We start from the raw sequence: 22,117 nt of genomic DNA, 5'->3' as shown, positions 1-22,117 counted from the left end.
AGGCAACTAAAGATTTTCGACAAACTTCTTCCCTGTTTGTCGTTTATTCTGGACAAAGGAGAGGTCAAAAGGCTTCGGCTACCTCTCTCTCCTTCTGGCTTCATAGCATAATACGTTTAGCCTATGAGACTGCTGGACAGCAGCCTCCTGAAAGAATTACAGCTCATTCTACCAGAGCTGTGGCTTCCACTTGGGCCTTTAAAAATGAGGCCTCTGTTGAACAGATTTGCAAGGCTGCAACCTGGTCTTCACTTCACACCTTTTCAAAATTTTACAAATTTGACACTTTTGCTTCTTCGGAGGCTATTTTTGGGAGAAAGGTTCTTCAGGCAGTGGTTCCTTCCGTGTAAAGGTCCTGCCTGTCCCTCCCGTCATCCGTGTACTTTTAGCTTTGGTATTGGTATCCCATAAGTAATGGATGACCCGTGGACTGACTACACTTAACAGGAGAAAACATAATTTATGCTTACCTGATAAATTCCTTTCTCCTGTAGTGTAGTCAGTCCACGGCCCGCCCTGTTTTACGGCAGGTCTAAATTTTAAATTAAACTCCAGTTGCCACTGCACCCTATAGTTTCTCCTTTCTCGTTTGGTTTCGGTCGAATGACTGGGTATGACATAGAGGGGAGGAGCTATATAGCAGCTCTGCTTGGGTGATCCTCTTGCACTTCCTGTTGGGGAGGAGATATAATCCAATAAGTAATGGATGACCCGTGGACTGACTACACTACAGGAGAAAGGAATTTATCAGGTAAGCATAAATTATGTTTTCTCCTCTTTTGCTCTTTCTCTCCCCTCTTTTGCTCTCCCCCTTACTCCCCTCTTTTTCTCTCTCTCTCCCCTCTTTTGCTCTCTCTCCCTCCTCTCTTTTGCTCTCTCTCCCCCTCTCTTTTGCTCTCTCTCCCCCCTCTCTTTTGCTCTCTCTCCACCTCTTTTGCTCTTTCTCCACCTCTTTTGCTCTCTCTCTCCCACCTCTTTTGCTCTCTCTCCCACCTCTTTTGCTCTCTCTCCCCCCTCTTTTGCTCTCTCTCCCCCTATTTTGCTCTCCCAATTACCCCCTCTTTTGCTCTTTCTCCCCCCTCCTTTGCTTTCTCTCCCCCCTCTTTTGCTCTTTCTCCCCCCTCTTTTCCTCTCTCTCCCCCCTCTTTTGCTCTCTCTCCCCCTATTTTGCTTTCTCTCCCCCTATTTTGCTCTTTCTCCCTCCACTTTTGCTTTCTCTTGCCCTCTTTTGCTCTCTCTCGCCCTCTTTTGCTCTCTCTCTCGCCCTCTTTGCTCTCTCTCCCGCCCTCTCTTTTGCTCTCTCTCCCGCCCTCTCTTTTTTTCTCTCTTCCCTCTCTTTTGCTCTCTCACCCCCTCTTTTGCTCTCCCCCTTACCTCCTCCTTTTGCTCTCTCTCTCTCCCCTCTTTTGCGCTTTCTCTCCCCCCCTTTTTGCGCTCTCTCCCCCCTATTTTTCTCTTTCTCCCCCTTCTTTTGCTATCCCCCTTACCCCACTCTTTTGCTCTCTCTCCCCCCTCTCTTTTGCTCTCTCTCACACCTCTCATGTGCTCTCTCTCCCGCCCTCTCTTTTTTTCTCTCTTCCCTCTCTTTTGCTCTCTCACCCCCTCTTTTGCTCTCCCCCTTACCTCCTCCTTTTGCTCTCTCTCTCTCCCCTCTTTTGCGCTTTCTCTCCCCCCCTTTTTGCGCTCTCTCCCCCCTATTTTTCTCTTTCTCCCCCTTCTTTTGCTATCCCCCTTACCCCACTCTTTTGCTCTCTCTCCCCCCTCTCTTTTGCTCTCTCTCTCCACCTCTTTTGCTCTCTCTCCCCACTCTTTTGCTCTCTCTCCCCCCTCTTTTGCTCTCTCAAACCCTTCTTTTGCTCTCCCCCTTACTTCCCTCTTTTGCCGTCTCCCTCCCCTATTTTGCTCTTTCTTTCTCCTCTTTTGCTCTCTCCCCCCTCTTTTGCTCTCTCCCCCCTCTTTTGCACTCTCTCCCCCCTCTTTTGCTCTCTCTCCCCCTCCTTTGCTCTCTCTCCCCCTCTCTTTTGCTCTCTCACCCCCTCTTTTGCTCTCTCTCTCTGCCCTCTATTTTGCTTTTTCTCCCCCATCTTTTGCTCTCCCCCTTACTCCCCTCTTTTTCTCTCTCTCTCTCCCCTCTTTTGCTCTCTCTCCCTCTCTTTTGCTCTCTCTCCCCCCTCTTTTGCTCTCTCACCCCCTCTTTTGCTCTTTCTCCCTCCTCTTTTGCTATCTCTCTCTCCTCTTTTGCTCACTCTTCCCCCTCTTTTGCTCTCTTTAACCCTCTTTTGCTCTCTCTCCCTCCTCTTTTGCTCTCTCTCCCTCCTCTTTTGAGCTCTCTCCCACCTCTTTTGCTCTCTCCCCCCTCTTTTGCTCTCTTCCCCTCTCTTTTGCTTTCTCGCCCCCCTCTCTTTTGCTCTCTCTCCCCCTCTTTTGCTCTTTCTCCCCCTTCTTTTGCTATCCCCCTTACCCCACTCTTTTGCTCCCTTCCCCCTCTCTTTTGCTCTTTCACCCCCCTCTCTTTCGCTCTCTCTCCCACCTCTTTTGCTCTCTCTCTCCCACCTCTTTTGCTCTCTCTCTCCCCCCTCTTTTGCTCTCTCACCCCCTCTTTTGATCTTTCTCCTTCCTCTTTTGCTATCTCTCTCTCCTCTTTTGCTCACTCTTCCCCCTCTTTTGCTCTCTCTAACCCTCTTTTGCTCTCTTTAACCCTCTTTTGCTCTCTCTCCCTCCTCTTTTGCTCTCTCTCCCTCCTCTTTCTCCAACATTGGTGTGTCCGGTCCACGGCGTCATCCATTACTTGTGGGATATTCTCCTCCCCTGCAGGGAAAGGCAAGGAGAGCACACAGCAGAGCTGTCCATATAGCTCCCCCTCTAGCTCCGCCCCCCAGTCATTCTCCTTGCCGCTCTGAACAAGTAGTATCTCCTCGGGGATGGTGAGGAGTTTGTGGTCTTAGTTGTAGTTTTTTATATCTTCTATCAAGAGTTTGTTATTTTAAAATAGTGCTGGCTTGTACTATTTACTCTACAACAGAAAAGTGATGAAGATTTCTGTTAAGAGGAATATGATTTTAGCACAAGTAACTAGAATCCATTGCTGTTACCACGCAGGACTGTTGAAACCAGAGAACTTCAGTTGGGGGTAACAGTTTGCAGACTCATCTGCTTCAGGTATGACTAGTCTCCTTTTGTTCAGGCTTTGGTTAGAATCAAGCCTGTTTACAGAACCATGACTCCTCCTTGGAGTCTAAATTTAGTTCTTTCAGTTCTTCAAGGGTTCCGTTTGAAACCTTTACATTCCATAAATATTAAGTTATTATCTTGGAAAGTACTGTTTTTGGTGCTATTTCTTCTGCTAGAAGAGTTTTCTGATTATCTGCTTTGCAGTGTAATCCACCCTATCTGGTTTTCCATTCAGATAAGGTTGTTTTGCGTACTAAGTCTGGTTTTCCTTCCAAAAGTTGTTTCCAACAAGAATATTAAACCAGGAAATAGTTGTTCCTTCTCTGTGTCGAAACCAGTTTCAAAGAAGGAACGTTTATTACACAATTTAGATGTTGTTCGTCGCTTTAAAGTTCTATTTAGAAGCAACAAAAGATTTTAGACAAACCTCATCTTGTTTGTCGTTTACTCTGGTAAGAGGAGAGAACAAAAAGCTACTGCTTACCTCTCTCTCTTTCTGGCTAAAAAGCATTATCCGATTGGCCTATGAGACTGCCGACGACAGCCTCCTGACCGAATCACAGCCACACTCTACTAGGCTGTGGCTTCCACATGGGCCTACAAGAACGAGGCTTCTGTTGATCAGATATGTAAGGCAGCGACTTTGGTATTACTCTTCACACTTTTGCCAAATTCCTACAAATTTGATACTTTTTGGGAGAAAGGTTTTGCAAGCCGTGGTGCCTTCCATTTAGGTAACCTGATTTGCTCCTCCCCTCATCATCCGTGTGTCCTAAAGCTTTGGTATTGGTTTCCCACAAGTAATGGAAGACGCCGTGGACCGGACACACCAATGTTGGAGGAGAAAACAGAATTTATGCTTACCGATAAATTACTTTCTCCAACGGTGTGTCCGGTCCACGGCCCGCCCTGGTTTTCCTAATCAGGTTGAAAATTTTTTTTGTCTTATACACTACAGTCACCACGGCACCCTATGGTTTCTCCTTTTTCTCCTAACAGTCGGTCGAATGACTGGGGGGCGGAGCTAGAGGGGGAGCTAGAGGGGGAGCTCTGCTGTGTGCTCTCCTTGCCTTTCCCTGTAGGGGAGGAGAATATCCCACAAGTAATGGATGACGCCGTGGACCGGACACACCGTTGGAGAAAGTAATTTATCAGGTAAGCATAAATTCTGTTTTTGAGCTCTCTCCCACCTATTTTGCTCTCTCCCCCCTCTTTTGCTCTCTCTTCCCCTCTCTTTTGCTTTCTCACCCCCTCTCTTTTGCTCTCTCTCCCCCTCTTTTTCTCTCTCTCCCCCTCTTTTGCTCTTTCTCCCCCTTCTTTTGCCATCCCCCTTACCCCACTCTTTTGCTCTCTCCCCCCCTCTCTTTTGCTCTCTCTTCTCCCTCTCTTTTGCTCTCTTACCCCCCTCTCTTTCGCTCTCTCTCCCACCTCTTTTGCTCTCTCTCTCTCCCCCCTCTTTTGCTCTCTCACCCCCTCTTTTGCTCTCCCCCTTACCTCCTCCTTTTGCTCTCTCTCTCCCCTCTTTTGCGCTTTCTCTCCCCCCGTTTTTGCGCTCTCTCTCCCCCTCTTTTGCTCTCTCTCCCCCCTATTTTGCTCTTTCTCCCCCTTCTTTTGCTATCCCCCTTACCCCACTCTTTTGCTCTCTCTCCCCCCTCTCTTTTGCTCTCTCCACCTCTTTTGCACTCTCTCCCTTCTTTTTCTCTCTCTCCCCCCCTCTTTTGCTCTCTCAAACCCCCTTTTGTTCTCCCCCTTCCCTCTTGCTGTTTTCCCACCCCTATTTTGCTCTTTCTTCCTCCTCTTTTGCTCTCTCTCCCCCCTCTCTTGCTCTCTCTCCCCTCCCTCTTTTGCTCTCTCTCCCCCCTCTTTTGCTTTCTCTCCCCCCTTTCTTGCTCTCTCTCCCCCCTCTTTTGCTCTCTCTCCCCCCTCCTTTGCTCTCTCTCCCCCTCTCTTTTGCTCTCTCTCTCCCCTCTTTTGTTCTCTCTCTCCCCTCTTTTGCTCTCTCTCCCCCTCTCTTTTGCTCTCTCACCCCCTCTTTTGCTCTCTCTCTGCCCTCTCTTTTGCTCTTTCACTCCTTTATTTTGCTCTCCCCCTTACTCCCGTCTTCTTCTCTCTCTCTCCCCTCTTTTGCTATCTCTCTCTCCTCTTTTGCTCACTCTTCCCCCTCTTTTGCTCTCTCTAACCCTCTTTTGCTCTCTCTCCCTCTTCTTTTGTGCTCTCTCCCCCTCTTTTGCTCTCTCCCCCCTCTTTTGCTCTCTCTTCCCCTCTCTTTTGCTTTCTCACCCCTCTCTTTTGCTCTCTCTCCCCCTCTTTTGCTCTCTCTCCTCCCTCTTTTGCTCTTTCTCCCCCTTCTTTTGCTATCCCCCTTACCCCACTCTTTTGCTCTCTCTCCCCCCCTTCTCTTTTGCTTTCTCTCCCCCCTCTCTTTTGCTCTCTCCCCCTCTTTTGCTCTCTCTCCCCCCTCTTTTGCTCTTTCTCCCCCTTCTTTTACTATCCCCCTTACCCCACTCTTTTGCTCTCTCTCCCTCCTCTTTTGCTCTCTCTCCCTCCTCTTTTGAGCTCTCTCCCACCTCTTTTGCTCTCTCCACCCTTTTTTGCTCTCTCTTCACCTCTATTTTGCTTTCTCACCCCCTCTCTTTTGCTCTCTCTCCCCCTCTTTTGCTCTCTCTTCCCCTCTTTTGCTCTTTCTCCCCCTTCTTTTGCTATCCCCCTTACCCCACTCTTTTGCTCTCTCTCCCCCCTCTCTTTTGCTCTCTCTCCTCCCTCTCTTTTGCTCTCTCACCCCCCTCTCTTTCGCTCTCTCTCCCACCTCTTTTGTTCTCTCTCTCACACTTATTTTGCTCTCTCTCTCTCTCCCCCCTCTTTTGCTCTCTCACCCCCTCTTTTGCTCTCCCCTCCCCTCTTTTGCTCTCCCCCTCACTTCCTCCTTTTGCTCTCTCTCTCCCCTCTTTTGCGCTTTCTCTCCCCCCGTTTTTGCGCTCTCTCTCCCCCTCTTTTGCTCTCTCCCCCTCTTTTGCTCTCTCCCCCTCCTATTTTGCTCTTTCTCCCCCTTCTTTTGCTATCCCCCTTACCCCACTCTTTTGCTCTCTCTCCCCCCTCTCTTTTGCTCTCTCCACCTCTTTTGCTCTCTCTCCCTTCTTTTTCTCTCTCCCCCCTCTTTTGCTCTCTCAAACCCCTCTTTTGTTCTCCCCCTTCCCTCTTTTGCTTTTTCCCTCCCCTATTTTGCTCTTTCTTCCTCCTCTTTTGCTCTCTCTCCCCCCTCTCTTGCTCTCTCTCCCCTCCCTCTTGCTCTCTTACCCCTCTCTTTTGCTCTCTCTCCCCCTCTTTTGCTCTCTCTCCTCCCTCTTTTGCTCTTTCCCCCCCTTGTTTTGCTATCCCCCTTACCCCACTCTTTTGCTCTCTCTCCCCCCTCTCTTTTGCTTTCTCTCCTCCCTCTCTTTTGCTCTCTCCCCCTCTTTTGCTCTCTCTCCCCCCTCTTTTGCTCTCTCTCCCCCTTCTTTTACTATCCCCCTTACCCCACTCTTTTGCTCTCTCTCCCCCCCTCTCTTTTGCTCTCTCCCCCCTCTCTTTCGCTCTCTCTCCACCTCTTTTGCTCTCTCTCCACCTCTTTTGCTCTCTCTCCCCCCTCTTTTGCTCTCTCTCCCCCTCTTTTGCTCTCCCAATTACCCCCTCTTTTGCTCTCTCTCTCCCCTCTTTTGCTCTTTCTCCCCCCTCTTTTGCTTTCTCTCCCCCCTCTTTTGCTCTTTCTCCACCCTCTTTTCCTCTCTCTACCACCTCTTTTGCTCTCTCTCCCCCCTCTTTTGCTCTCTCTCCCCCCTATTTTGCTTTCTCTCCCCCCTCTTTTTCTCTTTCTTCCTCCACTTTTACTCTCTCTCGCCCTCTTTTGCTCTCTCTCCCCCTCTCTTTTGCTCTCTCTCCTGCCCTCTCTTTTTTGTCTCTTCCCTCTCTGTTGCTCTCTCTCCCCCCTCTTTTGCTCTCTCACCCCCTCTTTTGCTATCCCCCTTACCCCACTCTTTTGCTCTCTCTCCCCCCTCTCTTTTGCTCTCTCTCACACCTCTCATTTGCTCTCTCATCCCCCCTCTTTTGCTCTCTCTGTCCACCTCTTTTGCTCTCTCTCCCCACTCTTTTGCTCTCTCTCCCCACTCTTTTGCTCTCTCTCTCTCCCTCCTTTGCTCTCTCCCCATCTCTCCCATCTCTTTTGCTCTCTCACCCCCTCTTTTGCTCTCTCTCTGCCCTCTCTTTTGCTCTTTCTCCCCCCTCTTTTGCTCTCCCCTTTACTCCCCTCTTTCTCTCTCTCTCCCCTCTTTTGCTCTCTCTCACTCTCTTTTGCTCACTCTCCCCCCTCTTTTGCTCTCTCACCCCCTCTTTTGCTCTTTCTCTTTCCTCTTTTGCTATCTCTCTCTCCTCTTTTGCTCACTCTTCCCCCTCTTTTGCTCTCTCTAACCCTCTTTTGCTCTCTTTAACCCTCTTTTGCTCTCTCTCCCTCCTCTTTTGCTCTCTCTCCCTCCTCTTTTGAGCTCTCTTCCCCCTCTTTTGCTCTCTCCCCCCTCTTTTGCTGTCTCTTCCCCTCTCTTTTGCTTTCTCACCCCCTCTCTTTCGCTCTCTCTCCCCCCTCTCTTGCTCTCTCTCCCCCCTCTTTTGCTCTTTCTCCCCCTTCTTTTGCTATCCCCCTTACCCCACTCTTTTGCTCTCTCTCCCCCCTCTCTTTTGCCCTCTCTCCCCCCTCTCTTTTGCTCTCTCTCCCCCTCTCTTTTGCTCTCTCACCCCCTCTCTTTCGCTCTCTCTCCATCTCTTTTGCTCTCTCTCCACCTCTTTTGCTCTCTCTCCCACCTCTTTTGCTCTCTCTCTCCCCCTCTTTTGCTCTCTCTCCCCCTCTTTTGCTCTCTCTCTCCCCCTCTTTTGCTCTCTCTCTCCCCCCTCTTTTGCTCTCTCTCCCCCCTCTTTTGCTCTCCCAATTACCCCCTCTTTTGCTCTCTCTCTCCCCTCTTTTGCTCTTTCTCCCCCTCTTTTACTTTCTCTCCCCTCTCTTTTCCTCTTTCTCCACCCTCTTTTCCTCTCTCTACCCCCTCTTTTGCTCTCTCACCCCCTCTCTTTTGCTCTCCCTCCACCTCTTTTGCTCTCTCTCTCCCCCCTCTTTTGCTCTCTACCCCCTCTTTTGCTCTCTCACCCCCTCTCTTTTGCTCTCCCTCCACCTCTTTTGCTCTCTCTCTCCCACCTCTTTTGCTCTCTCTCTCCCCCCTCTTTTGCCCTCTCTCCCCCCTCTTTTGCTCTCTCTCTCCCCTCTTTTGCTCTCTCTGCCTCCTCTTTTGCTCTTTCTCCCTTCTCTTTTGCTCTCTCTCCCCCCTCTTTTGCTCTTTCTCCCCCCCATCTTTTGCTCTTTCTCCCCCCCATCTTTTGCTCTTTCTCTCCCCCCTCTTTTGCTGTTTCTCTCCCCTCACTTTTGCTCTTTCTCCCCCCTCACTTTTGCTCTTTCTCCCCCCTCTCACTCTCTCTCCCGTCTGGCCACGTCACACCTGCCCGGTCACACTCCCCATCACGACACGGCCATCCATGCCCCCCACCGAGGCCGCTTCGGGTCACTATCTCTGCTGCTCAAGGCCAAGTATGTTTGACAAACATACCTGGCCTTTTATTATATAGGATATGTAGATTTGTATGTGTATGTATGTATGTAGGCACAACATTGTTTCAATAAAATTTAAAGGGACATGAAATCCAACATTTTTATTTTGTAATTCAGATAGCATATACAATTTTAAACAACTTTCCAATTAACTTCTATTATCAATTTTGCTTCATTCCCTTGCTATTCTTTATTGAAGGAGCAGCAATGCACTACTGGGAGCTGTCTGAACACATTGGTAAACCAATCACAAGAGGCATAAATGTACCAGCACCAATCAGCAACCAGCTCCTGAGCCTATCTAGGTAGGTTTTTCAACAAAGGATACCAAGAGATCAAAGCAATTTAGATAATGGCAGTAAATTGGAATGATGTTTAAATTGGTATGCTCTCTCTCTCTCTTTTTTTTTTTTTTTTCATAAAAGAGAAATGTTGGGTTTTATGTCCCTTGAAGGATGATCTGTATGACATAATGTAAATTTGCATTATGCAAGTTTTTATGCATAATACCATTCTGATTTTTACAACATACATTTAACATGCTTTTAAAATGCTTATTTTATTGTGCATTATTCTGTATGCACATATCTAGCCATGTTGGATACACAAATATGCAGCTTACAGATGAGGAAATGGCTCACTTCCTTTCACTATTCAATCAAAAGTAATATCATTAAGCTTCCGGTGCTTTTCTGAACACTGTTAGATGTGGGATAGCAACAGTAAGAGCTGTCCTGGTATATTAAATTGCAGATTTTACAGTGTTAGGCAGCTTTTACAATATAAGGTTTAGCAATGAAATAACATTACAGGTTGTGCTATCAATATTCTGACCCTACAAGCACTGAACCATAAGAATAGTTAGATATGGCTGCTTAAATGGACATGAAACCCATCCCTTGCTCTCTCTCTCCCCCCTCTCTTTTGCTCTCTCTCTCCCCCACTCTTTTGCTCTCTCCCCACTCTTTTGCGCTCTCTCTCCCCCTCTCTTTTGCTCTATCTTCCGCCCTCTCTTTTGCTCTCTCACCTCTCTTTTGCTCTATCTCCCCCTCTTTTGCTCTCTCACCCCTTCTTTTGCTCTCCCCTTTACCCCCTCTTTTGCTCTCTCTCTCCCCTCTTTTGCTCTTTCTCCCTCCTCTTTTTCTTTCTCTCCCCCCTTTTTTGCTCTTTCTCCCTCCTCTTTTGCTCTCTCTTGCCTTCTTTTGCTCTCTCCCCCTCCTCTTTTGCTCTCTCTCTCCCTCTCTCTCCCCCCTCTCTTTTGCTCTCTCTCCCCCCTCTCTTTTGCTCTCTTTTCCCCCTCTCTTTTGCTCTGTCTCCCTCCTCTTTTGCTCTGTCTCCCTCCTCTTTTGCTCTGTCTCCCCCCTCTTTTGCTCTCTTACCCCCTCTTTTGCTCTTCCCCTTACCCCCTCTTTTGCTTTCTCCCCTCTTTTGCTCTTTCTCCCTCCTCTTTTGCTTTCTCTCCCCCTATTTTTCTCTCTTTCCCCCCTCTCTTTTGCTCTCTTTCCCCCCTCTCTTTTGCTCTCTTTCCCCCCTCTCTTTTGCTCTCTTTCCCCCCTCTCTTTTGCTCTCTTTCCCCCCTCTCTTTTGCTCTCTTTCCCCCCTCTCTTTTGCTCTCTTTCCCCCCTCTCTTTTGCTCTCTCACCCCCTCTCTTTCGCTCTCTACTCCTCTTTTGCTCTCTCTCCCCATCTTTTGCTCTCTCAACCCCCTCTGTTTTGCTCTCTCTCCTCCTCTTTTTCTCTCTCTCCCCCTTCTTTTTCTCATTCTCCCCCTCTTTTGCTCTTTCTCCCCTCTCTTTTTCTCTCCCCCCTTCACTTTTGCTCTCTCTCATTTTATTGTGCATTATTCTGTATGCACATATCTAGCCATGTTGGTTACACAAATATGCAGCTTACAGATGAGGACATTCAGTCAAAAGTAATATCATTAAGCTTCCGGTGCTTTTCTGAACACTGTTAGATGTGGGGTAGCAACTGTAAAAGCTGTCCTGGTATATTAAATTGCAGATTTTACAGTGTTAGGCAGATTTTACAATATAATGTATAGCAATAAAATAACATTACAGGTTGTGCTCTCAGCATTCTGACCCTACAAGCACTGAACCATAAGAAAAGTTAGATATAGCTGCTTAAAGGGACATGCAACCAAAACTTTTTCTTTCATGATTCAGATAGAGAATACAATTTTAAACAACATTCCACTTTACTTCTATTATGTATTATTAAATATCCTTTGTTGTCGAAATAGCAATGCACATGGGTGAGCGAATCACATGAGGCATCTACGTGCAGCCACCAATCAACAGCTACTGAGCCTATTTAGATATGTTTTTCAACAAAAGATATAAAGAAAATAAAGCTAATTTGATAATAGAAAAAAATTGAAAAGTTGTTTAAAATTGCATGCTCTTTCTAAATAATGAAAGAATACATTTGGTGTTCATGTCCCTTTAAATACTAATTAGAGGAGAGGAAGGAAGCTAGAATAGAAAAAGAGGTTATCAGAATTGCACAATTGAATACAAATAACACTATGGACATGCCTCCACTGCTGTCTGATTAGAAGAGAAATAAAACATTTTGTGGAATAGCTGTGGTGTGGGAAATCTCAATCTTGTAACTTTCCTTTGTATATGTGTATATATATGTGTATGTATATATATATATATATATATATATATATATATATATATATATATATATATATATATATATGCTAACCGGTTCAGAGATGCCAGATCAGACCTCCCTAGGCTGTTTCAAACACACCCATGGCACACTATGTCCCCACCCACAGCCTGAGATGATCTCATCCTGATCACTGTGACTACATCCCTATCCTCCTGGTCCTGGATAGTAGCCGGGAAATGTTGGGTGTTATGCACCATTACTGCTCACCATGCAGCATATTTCGCTTTTTTGTAAGCAAAACCAAATAATGTAGAGGGGATGAAAAGTGACAACAAGTTAATTTTTAATGGTAAATGTAAATATCTGTATTTGGAGATATTCTTATTTATTTATTGAGTACTAATCATAAGCAATATGTTACATGGTTTAATTCTTGGTTAGACATTTAAATAGAAAAAACAAATACATACAAATACACAAATCATATAAACTGAATCAGAAAAGCAGCTTAGATGGCCATTACATGTACAGTAAACACCTTGAGATTTTGGAATAAAATGTTGTTATATATGTATCAAAGCTATATCCTTTCTTTATATATTCTGCCCCCTTTTCCTGTGATTTGTTTTAATTGAGCATTTTCTAATTCTGAAAACTTCAAACGCACCCTGCTGATTTATCAAGGCCAATCCTCCTACATTTCTTTCCCTAAAAGGCTTCAACTGCTAACATCTACAAAGCAATGCATTTTATACTAGCAATATGACAGAGGCTAGCCTTGTTGTCTGTAGACTAAAGCACTGATTTGCTCCTCCACATAAGATAAATGGTGGGTGGAGTCAGGCTATTGATAAACAGTTGCCATAAAAAGGATGTTAGTTTTTTTTTTTTTTAAAAAACGGTTTGACTTGAGTGATATATTATTCTACATTAACACAACAGAAATGTCTTGTAATTGCAAGGTGTTTATTGTCCATTTAAGACCAAAATAATCTAACTTGCATATAAAAGAGTAAATATATTTTTTTTGCATGAAAATACTTATTACTGCAGTTTCAATTGATTTTTTACAAATCTAATGGTGGACAGTGACCCACCCTAAAAGTATTTAAACGATAATGCATTATTAAAATTCTTTTCTTTCATGTAATTAGCAAGAGTCCATGAGCTAGTGACGTATGGGATATACATTCCTACCAGGAGGGGCAAAGTTTCCCAAACCTCAAAATGCCTATAAATACACCCCTCACCACACCCACAAATCAGTTTTACAAACTTTGCCTCATATGGAGGTGGTGAAGTAAGTTTGTGCTAGATTCTACGTTGATATGCGCTCCGCAGCAGGTTGGAGCCCGGTTTTCCTCTCAGCGTGCAGTGAATGTCAGAGGGATGTGAGGAGAGTATTGCCTATTTGAATTCAATGATCTCCTTCTACGGGGTCTATTTCATAGGTTCTCTGTTATCGGTCGTAGAGATTCATCTCTTACCTCCCTTTTTCAGATCGACGATATACTCTTATATATATACCATTACCTCTACTGATTTTCGTTTCAGTACTGGTTTGGCTTTCTACAACATGTAGATGAGTGTCCTGGGGTAAGTAAGTCTTATTTTCTGTGACACTCTAAGCTATGGTTGGGCACTTTTTTTTAAAGTTCTAAATATATGTATTCAAACATTTATTTGCCTTGACTCAGGATGTTCAACGTTCCTTATTTCAGACAATCAGTTTCATATTTGTGATAATGCATATGAATAATCATTTTTTCTTACCTTAAAATTTGACTTTTTCCCTGTGGGCTGTTAGGCTCGCGGGGGCTGAAAATGCTTCATTTTATTGCGTCATTCTTGGCGCAGACTTTTTTGGCGCAAATTTTTTTTTCTGTTTCCGGCGTCATACGTGTCACCGGAAGTTGCGTCATTTTTTTGACGTTTTTGCGCCAAAAGTGTTGGCGTTCCGGATGTGGCGTCATTTTTGGCGCCAAAAGCATTTAGGCGCCAAATAATGTGGGCGTCTTTTTTGGCGCTAAAAAAATATGGGCGTCACTATTGTCTCCACATTATTTAAGTCTCATTATTTATTGCTTCTGGTTGCTAGAAGCTTGTTCACTGGCATTTTTTCCCATTCCTGAAACTGTCATTTGAGGAATTTGATCAATTTTGCTTTATATGTTGTTTTTTCTATTACATATTGCAAGATGTCCCACGTTGAAACTGAGTCAGAAGATACTTCTGGAAAATCGCTGCCTGGTGCTGGAGCTACCAAAGCTAAGTGTATCTGCTGTAAACTTATGGTATCTGTTCCTCCAGCTGTTGTTTGTACTGATTGTCATGACAAACTTGTTAATGCAGATAATATTTCCTTTAGTACTGTTACATTACCTGTTGCTGTTCCGTCAACATCTAATGCTCAGAGTGTTCCTGATAACAAAAGAGATTTTGTTTCTAAATCCATTAAGAAGGCTATGTCTGTTATTCCTCCTTCTAGTAAACGTAAAAAGTCTTTTAAAACTTCTCATTTTTCAGATGAATTTTTAAATGAACATCATCATTCTGATTCTGATAATGGTTCTTCTGGTTCAGAGGATTCTGTCTCAGAGGTTGATGCTGATAAATCTTCATATTTATTTAAAATGGAATTTATTCGCTCTTTACTTAAAGAAGTCCTAATTGCATTAGAAATAGAGGATTCTAGTCCTCTTGATACTAAATCTAAACGTTTAGATAAGGTTTTTAAATCTCCTGTAGTTATTCCAGAAGTTTTTCCTGTCCCTGATGCTATTTCTGAAGTAATTTCCAGGGAATGGAATAATTTGGGTAATTCATTTACTCCTTCTAAATGTTTTAAGCAATTATATCCTGTGCCAGCTGACAGATTAGAGTTTTGGGACAAAATCCCTAAGGTTGATGGGGCTGTCTCTACTCTTGCTAAGCGTACTACTATTCCTACGGCAGATGATATTCCTTTAAGGATCCTTTAGATAGGAAAATTGAATCCTTTCTAAGAAAAGCTTACTTGTGTTCAGGTAATCTTCTTAGACCTGCTATATCTTTAGCGGATGTTGCTGCAGCTTCAACTTTTTGGTTAGAAGCTTTAGCGCAACAAGTAACAGATCATAATTCTCATAGCATTATTAATCTTCTTCAACATGCTAATAATTTCATTTGTGATGCCATCTTTGATATCATTAGAGTTGATGTCAGGTATATGTCTCTAGCTATTTTAGCTAGAAGAGCTTTATGGCTTAAAACTTGGAATGCGGATATGTCTTCTAAGTCTACTCTGCTTTCCCTTTCTTTCCAGGGTAATAAATTATTTGGTTCTCAGTTGGATTCTATTATCTCAACTGTTACTGGAGGGAAAGGAACTTTTTTACCACAGGATAAAAAATCTAAAGGTAAATTTAGGTCTAATAATCGTTTTCGTTCCTTTCGTCACAACAAGGAACAAAAGCCTGATCTTTCATCCTCAGGAGCGGTATCAGTTTGGAAACCATCTCCAGTCTGGAATAAATCCAAGCCTTTTAGAAAACCAAAGCCAGCTCCTAAGTCCACATGAAGGTGCGGCCCTCATTCCAGCTCAGCTGGTAGGGGGCAGATTACGTTTTTTCAAAGAAATTTGGATCAATTCCGTTCACAATCTTTGGATTCAGAACATTGTTTCAGAAGGGTACAGAATTGGCTTCAAGATAAGGCCTCCTGCAAAGAGATTTTTTCTTTCCCGTGTCCCAGTAAACCCAGCGAAGGCTCAAGCATTTCTGAAATGTGTTTCAGATCTAGAGTTGGCTGGAGTAATTATGCCAGTTCCAGTTCTGGAACAGGGGCTGGGGTTTTATTCAAATCTCTTCATTGTACCAAAGAAGGAGAATTCCTTCAGACCAGTTCTGGATCTAAAAATATTGAATCGTTATGTAAGGATACCAACATTCAAAATGGTAACTGTAAGGACTATCCTGCCTTTTGTTCAGCAAGGGCATTATATGTCTACAATAGATTTACAGGATGCATATCTGCATATTCCGATTCATCCAGATCACTATCAGTTTCTGAGATTCTCTTTCCTAGACAAGCATTACCAGTTTGTGGCTCTACCATTTGGCCTAGCAACAGCTCCAAGAATTTTTACAAAGGTTCTCGGTGCCCTTCTGTCTGTAATCAGAGAACAGGGTATTGTGGTATTTCCTTATTTGGACGATATCTTGGTACTTGCTCAGTCTTCACATTTAGCAGAATCTCATACGAATCGACTTGTTGTTTCTTCAAGATCATGGTTGGAGGATCAATTTACCAAAAAGTTCATTGATTCCTCAGACAAGGGTAACCTTTTTAGGTTTCCAGATAGATTCAGTGTCCATGACTCTGTCTTTGACAGACAAGAGACGTCTAAAATTGATATCAGCTTGTCGAAACCTTCAGTCACAATCATTCCCTTCGGTAGCCTTATGCATGGAAATTCTAGGTCTTATGACTGCTGCATCGGACGCGATCCCCTTTGCTCGTTTTCACATGCAACCTCTTCAGCTCTGTATGCTGAACCAGTGGTGCAGGGATTACACAAAGATATCTCAATTAATATCTTTAAAACCGATTGTACGACACTCTCTGTCGTGGTGGACAGATCACCATCGTTTAGTTCACGGGGCTTCTTTTGTTCTTCCGACCTGGACTGTAATTTCAACAGATGCAAGTCTTACAGGTTGGGGAGCTGTGTGGGGGTCTCTGACAGCACAAGGGTTTTGGGAATCTCAGGAGGTGAGATTACCGATCAATATTTTGGAACTCCGTGCAATTTTCAGAGCTCTTCAGTCATGGCCTCTTCTAAAGAGAGAATCGTTCATTTGTTTTCAGACAGACAATGTCACAACTGTGGCATACATCAATCATCAAGGAGGGACTCACAGTCCTCTGGCTATGAAAGAAGTATCTCGAATTCTGGTATGGGCGGAATCCAGCTCCTGTCTAGTTTCTGCAGTTCATATCCCAGGTATAGACAATTGGGAAGCGGATTATCTCAGTCGCCAAACGTTACATCCGGGCGAATGGTCTCTTCACCCAGAGGTATTTCTTCAGATTGTTCAAATGTGGGGACTTCCAGAAATAGATCTGATGGCCTCTCATCTAAACAAGAAACTTCCCAGGTATCTGTCCAGATCCAGGGATCCTCAAGCGGAAGCAGTGGATGCATTGTCACTTCCTTGGAAGTATCATCCTGCCTATATCTTTCCGCCTCTAGTTCTTCTTCCAAGAGTAATCTCCAAGATTCTGAAGGAATGCTCGTTTGTTCTGCTGGTAGCTCCAGCATGGCCTCACAGGTTTTGGTATGCGGATCTTGTCCGGATGGCCTCTTGCCAACCGTGGACTCTTCCGTTAAGACCAGACCTTCTGTCGCAAGGTCCTTTTTTCCATCAGGATCTCAAATCCTTAAATTTAAAGGTATGGAAATTGAACGCTTGATTCTTAGTCAAAGAGGTTTCTCTGACTCTGTGATTAATACTATGTGACAGGCTCATAAATCCGTATCTAGGGAGATATATTATAGAGTCTGGAAGACTTATATTTCTTGGTGTCTTTCTCATCATTTTTCATGGCATTCTTTTAGAATTCCGAGAATTTTACAGTTTCTTCAGGATGGTTTGGATAAAGGTTTGTCTGCAAGTTCCTTGAAAGGACAAATCTCTGCTCTTTCTGTTCTTTTTCACAGAAAGATTGCTAATCTTCCTGATATCCATTGTTTTGTACAAGCTTTGGTTCGTATAAAACCTGTCATTAAGTCAATTTCTCCTCCTTGGAGTTTGAATTTGGTTCTGGGGGCTCTTCAAGCTCCTCCGTTTGAACCTATGCATTCATTGGACATTGAATTACTTTCTTGGAAAGTTTTGTTCCTTTTGGCCATCTCTTCTGCCAGAAGAGTTTCTGAATTATCTGCTCTTTCTTGTGAGTCTCCTTTTCTGATTTTTCACCAGGATAAGGCGGTGTTGCGAACTTCTTTTAAATTTTTACCTAAGGTTGTGAATTCTAACAACATTAGTAGAGAAATTGTGGTTCCTTCATTATGTCCTAATCCTAAGAATTCTAAGGAGAAATCATTGCATTCTTTGGATGTAGTTAGAGCTTTGAAATATTATGTTGAAGCTACTAAGAATTTCCGAAAGACTTCTAGTCTATTTGTTATCTTTTCCGGTTCTAGGAAAGGTCAGAAGGCCCTTGCCATTTCTTTGGCATCTTGGTTGAAATCTTTAATTCATCATGCTTATGTCGCGTCGGGTAAAACTCTGCCTCAAAGGATTACAGCTCATTCTACTAGGTCAGTTTCTACTTCCTGGGCGTTTAGGAATGAAGCTTCGGTTGATCAGATTTGCAAAGCAGCAACTTGGTCTTCTTTGCATACTTTTACTAAATTCTACCATTTTGATGTGTTTTCTTCTTCTGAAGCTGTTTTTGGTAGAAAAGTACTTCAGGCAGCTGTTTCAGTTTGAATCTTCTGCTTATATTTTCAGTTTTTTTCTTTATAAGATTTAAACTTTATTTTTGGGTGTGGATTTTTTTCAGCGGAATTGGCTGTCTTTATTTTATCCCTCCCTCTCTAGTGACTCTTGCTTGGAAGATCCACATCTTGGGTAGTCATTATCCCATACGTCACTAGCTCATGGACTCTTGCTAATTACATGAAAGAAAACATAATTTCTCTTGTTAAGTGTAGTCAGTCCACGGGTCATCCATTACTTATGGAATATATCTCTTCCTAACAGGAAGCTGCAAGAGGATCACCCAAGCAGAGCTGCTATATAGCTCCTCCCCTCACATGTCATATTCAGTCATTCTCTTGCAGCCTAACTAAAGATAGGTCGCTGTGAGAGGTCTGTGGTGTTTTTTAACTTAGTTTATTTCTACAATCAAAAGTTTGTTATTTTAAATGGCACCGGAGTGTGCTGTTTGTTCTCAGGCAGTATTAGAAGAAGAATCTGCCTGCGTTTTCTATGATCTTAGCAGACGTAACTAAGATCCACTGGCTGTTCTCATCTGAGGAGTGAGGTAACTTCAGAAAAGGGGAATAGCATGCAGGGCCCCCCTGCAAATGAGGTATGTGCAGTAAATTATTTTTCTGAGGAATGGAATTGACTGAGAAAATACTGCTGATACCAATGTAAAGTAAGTTCAGCCTTAAATGCAGTGATAGCGACTGGTATTAGGCTGATGAGTGTGTGTACACTGAATGTATTTTTCTAAGGAATGGAATTGACTCTGAAAATACTGTTAATACTGAAATAATGTATGAGCCTTAACTGCAGTAAAAGCGACTGGTAGCAGGCTTATTAATAACAATTCATAACTTTTCAAATGTATGTTTAAAACGTTTACTGGCATGTTAATCGTTTTTTGTGAGGTACTTGGTGATAAAACTTATTGGGGCATGATTTTTACCACATGGCCATCTTTGTTTTCTGCATAGAAACAGTTATCTGAGCTTCCCCACTGTTGTAATATGACTGGGAGGGGCCTATTTTAGCGCTTTTTTGCGCAGTAAAAATTCAGTCACAATCTGTCTACTTCATCCTCCATGATCCAGATCGTCTCTAGAGAGCTCAGGGGTCTTCAAAATTCATTTTGAGGGAGGTAATCAGTCACAGCAGACTTGTGACAGTGTGTTTTGACTGTGATAAAAACGTTAATTATTAAATTGTTATCCGTTTTTGGGTATTAAGGGGTTAATCATCCATTTGCTGGTGGGTGCAATCCTTTGCTAACTTAATACATTTACTGTGAAAAATTGGTTGCTATAACTATTTTGGTTCATTGTTATTTCAACTGTGACAGCTTTTTGTGCTTCTTAAAGGCACAGTAGCGTTTTTTATATTGCTTGTAAATTTATTTAGAAAAGTATTTCCAAGCTTGCTAGTCTCATTGCTAGTCTGTTTAAACATGTCTGACACAGATTAATCTCTTTGTTCACTATGTTTAAAGGCCAATGTGGAGCCCAATAGAAATTTGTGTACTAATTGCATTGATGTTACTTTAAATAAAAGTCAATCTTTACATGTAAAGAAATTATCACCAGACAACGAGGGGGAAGTTATGCCGACTAACTCTCCTCACGTGTCAGTACCTTCGCCTCCCGCTCAGGAGGTGCGTGATTTTGTGGCGCCAAGTACATCAAGGAGGCCCTTACAAATCACTTTACAAGACATGGCTACTGTTATGACAGAAGTATTATCTAAATTGCCAGAATTAAGAGGCAAGCGCGATAGCTCTGGGTTAAAGACAGAGCGCGCGGATGAGGTGAGAGCCATGTCAGATACTGCGTCACAGTTTGCAGAACATGAAGACGGAGAGCTTCATTCTGTGGGTGACGGATCTGATCCAGGGAGACTGGATTCAGAGATTTCTAATTTTAAATTTAAGCTTGAGAACCTCCGCATATTGCTAGGGGAGGTATTAGCGGCTCTGAATGATTGTAACACGGTTGCAATTCCAGAAAAATTATGTAGGTTGGATAAATACTATGCGGTACCGGTGTGTACTGACGTGTTTCCTATACCTAAAAGGCTTACAGAGATTATTAGCAAGGAGTGGGATAGACCTGGTGTGCCTTTTTCCCCTCCTCCCATATTTAGGAAACTGTTTCCTATAGACGCCACCACACGAGACTTATGGCAGACGGTCCCTAAGGTGGAGGGAGCAGTTTCTACTTTAGCTAAGCGTACCACTATCCCGGTGGAGGATAGTTGTGCCTTTTCAGATCCAATGGATAAGAAATTAGAGGGTTACCTTAAGAAACTGTTTGTTCAACAAGGTTTTATCTTACAGCCCCTTGCATGCATTGCGCCTGTCACTGCTGCGGCGGCATTCTGGTTTGAGTCTCTGGAAGAGGCCATTCGCACAGCTCCATTGGATGAAATTATGAACAAGCTTAAAGCACTTAAGCTAGCTAACGCATTTGTTTCTGATGCCGTCGTACATTTAACCAAACTTACGGCTAAGAACTCCGGATTCGCCATCCAAGCGCGCAGAGCGCTATGGCTTAAATCCTGGTCAGCTGACGTGACTTCTAAATCTAAATTGCTTAATATTCCTTTCAAAGGGCAGACCTTATTCGGGCCCGGCTTGAAAGAAATTATAGCTGACATTACGGGGGTAAGGGCCATGCTCTACCTCAGGACAGGGCCAAATCAAAGGCCAAACAGTCTAATTTTCGTGCCTTTCGTAACTTCAAGGCAGGAGCAGCATCAACTTCCTCCGCTCCAAAACAGGAAGGAGCTGTTGCTCGTTACAGGCAGGGCTGGAAAGTTAACCAGTCCTGGAACAAGGGCAAGCAGGCCAAGAAACCTGCTGCTGCCCCTAAGACAGCATGAAGAGAGGGCCCCCTATCCGGAAACGGATCTAGTGGGGGGCAGACTTTCTCTCTTCGCACAGGCTTGGGCAAGAGATGTCCAGGATCCCTGGGCGTTGGAGATCATATCTCAGGGATATCTCCTGGACTTCAAAACTTCTCCTCCACGAGGGAGATTTCATCTTTCAAGGTTATCAGCAAACCAAATAAAGAAAGAGGCGTTTCTACGCTGTGTACAAGACCTCTTACTAATGGGGGTGATCCACCCAGTTCCGCGGACGGAACACGGGCAAGGATTCTATTCAAATCTATTTGTGGTTCCCAAGAAAGAGGGAACCTTCAGACCAATCTTGGACTTAAAAATCCTAAACAAATTCCTAAGAGTTCCATCATTCAAAATGGAAACTATTCGAACCATCCTTCCCATGATCCAAGAGGGTCAGTACATGACCACAGTGGACTTAAAGGATGCCTACCTTCACATACCGATTCACAAGGATCATTATTGGTACCTAAGATTTGCTTTCCTAGACAGGCATTACCAGTTTGTAGCTCTTCCCTTCGGATTAGCTACGGCTCCAAGAATCTTTACAAAAGTTCTGGGCTCACTTCTGGCGGTACTAAGACCGCGAGGCATAGCGGTGACTCCGTACCTAGACGACATTCTGATACAAGCGTCAAGTTTTCAAACTGCCAAGTCTCATACAGAGATAGTTCTGGCATTTCTGAGGTTGCATGGGTGGAAGGTGAACGCGGAAAAGAGTTCTCTATTACCACTTACAAGGGTTCCCTTTCTAGGGACTCTTATAGATTCTGTAGAGATGAAAATTTACCTGACAGAGGCCAGGTTATCAAAATTTCTAAATGCTTGCCGTGTCCTTCATTCCATTCCACACCCGTCAGTAGCTCAGTGCATGGAAGTAATCGGCTTAATGGTAGCGGCAATGGACATAGTACCATTTGCGCGCCTGCATCTTAGACCGCTGCAATTGTGCATGCTAAATCAGTGGAACAGGGATTACTCAGATTTGTCCTCCCTACTAAATCTGGATCAAGAGACCAGAGATTCTCTTCTATGGTGGCTTTCTCGGCCACATCTGTCCAAGGGGATGACCTTTCGCAGGCCAGATTGGACGATTGTAACAACAGACGCCAGCCTTCTAGGCTGGGGCGTAGTCTGGAACTCCCTGAAGGCTCAGGGATTATGGACTCAGGAGGAGAAACTCCTCCCAATAAATATTCTGGAATTAAGAGCAATATTCAATGCTCTCCTAGCTTGGCCTCAGTTAGCAACTCTGAGGTTCATCAGATTTCAGTCGGACAACATCACGACTGTGGCTTACATCAACCATCAAGGGGGAACCAGAAGT

Source organism: Bombina bombina, chromosome 3 (genome assembly GCF_027579735.1).
Source record: "Bombina bombina isolate aBomBom1 chromosome 3, aBomBom1.pri, whole genome shotgun sequence".
NCBI classification, from domain to species: domain Eukaryota; kingdom Metazoa; phylum Chordata; class Amphibia; order Anura; family Bombinatoridae; genus Bombina; species Bombina bombina.
This window is presented reverse-complemented; position numbering follows the sequence as displayed.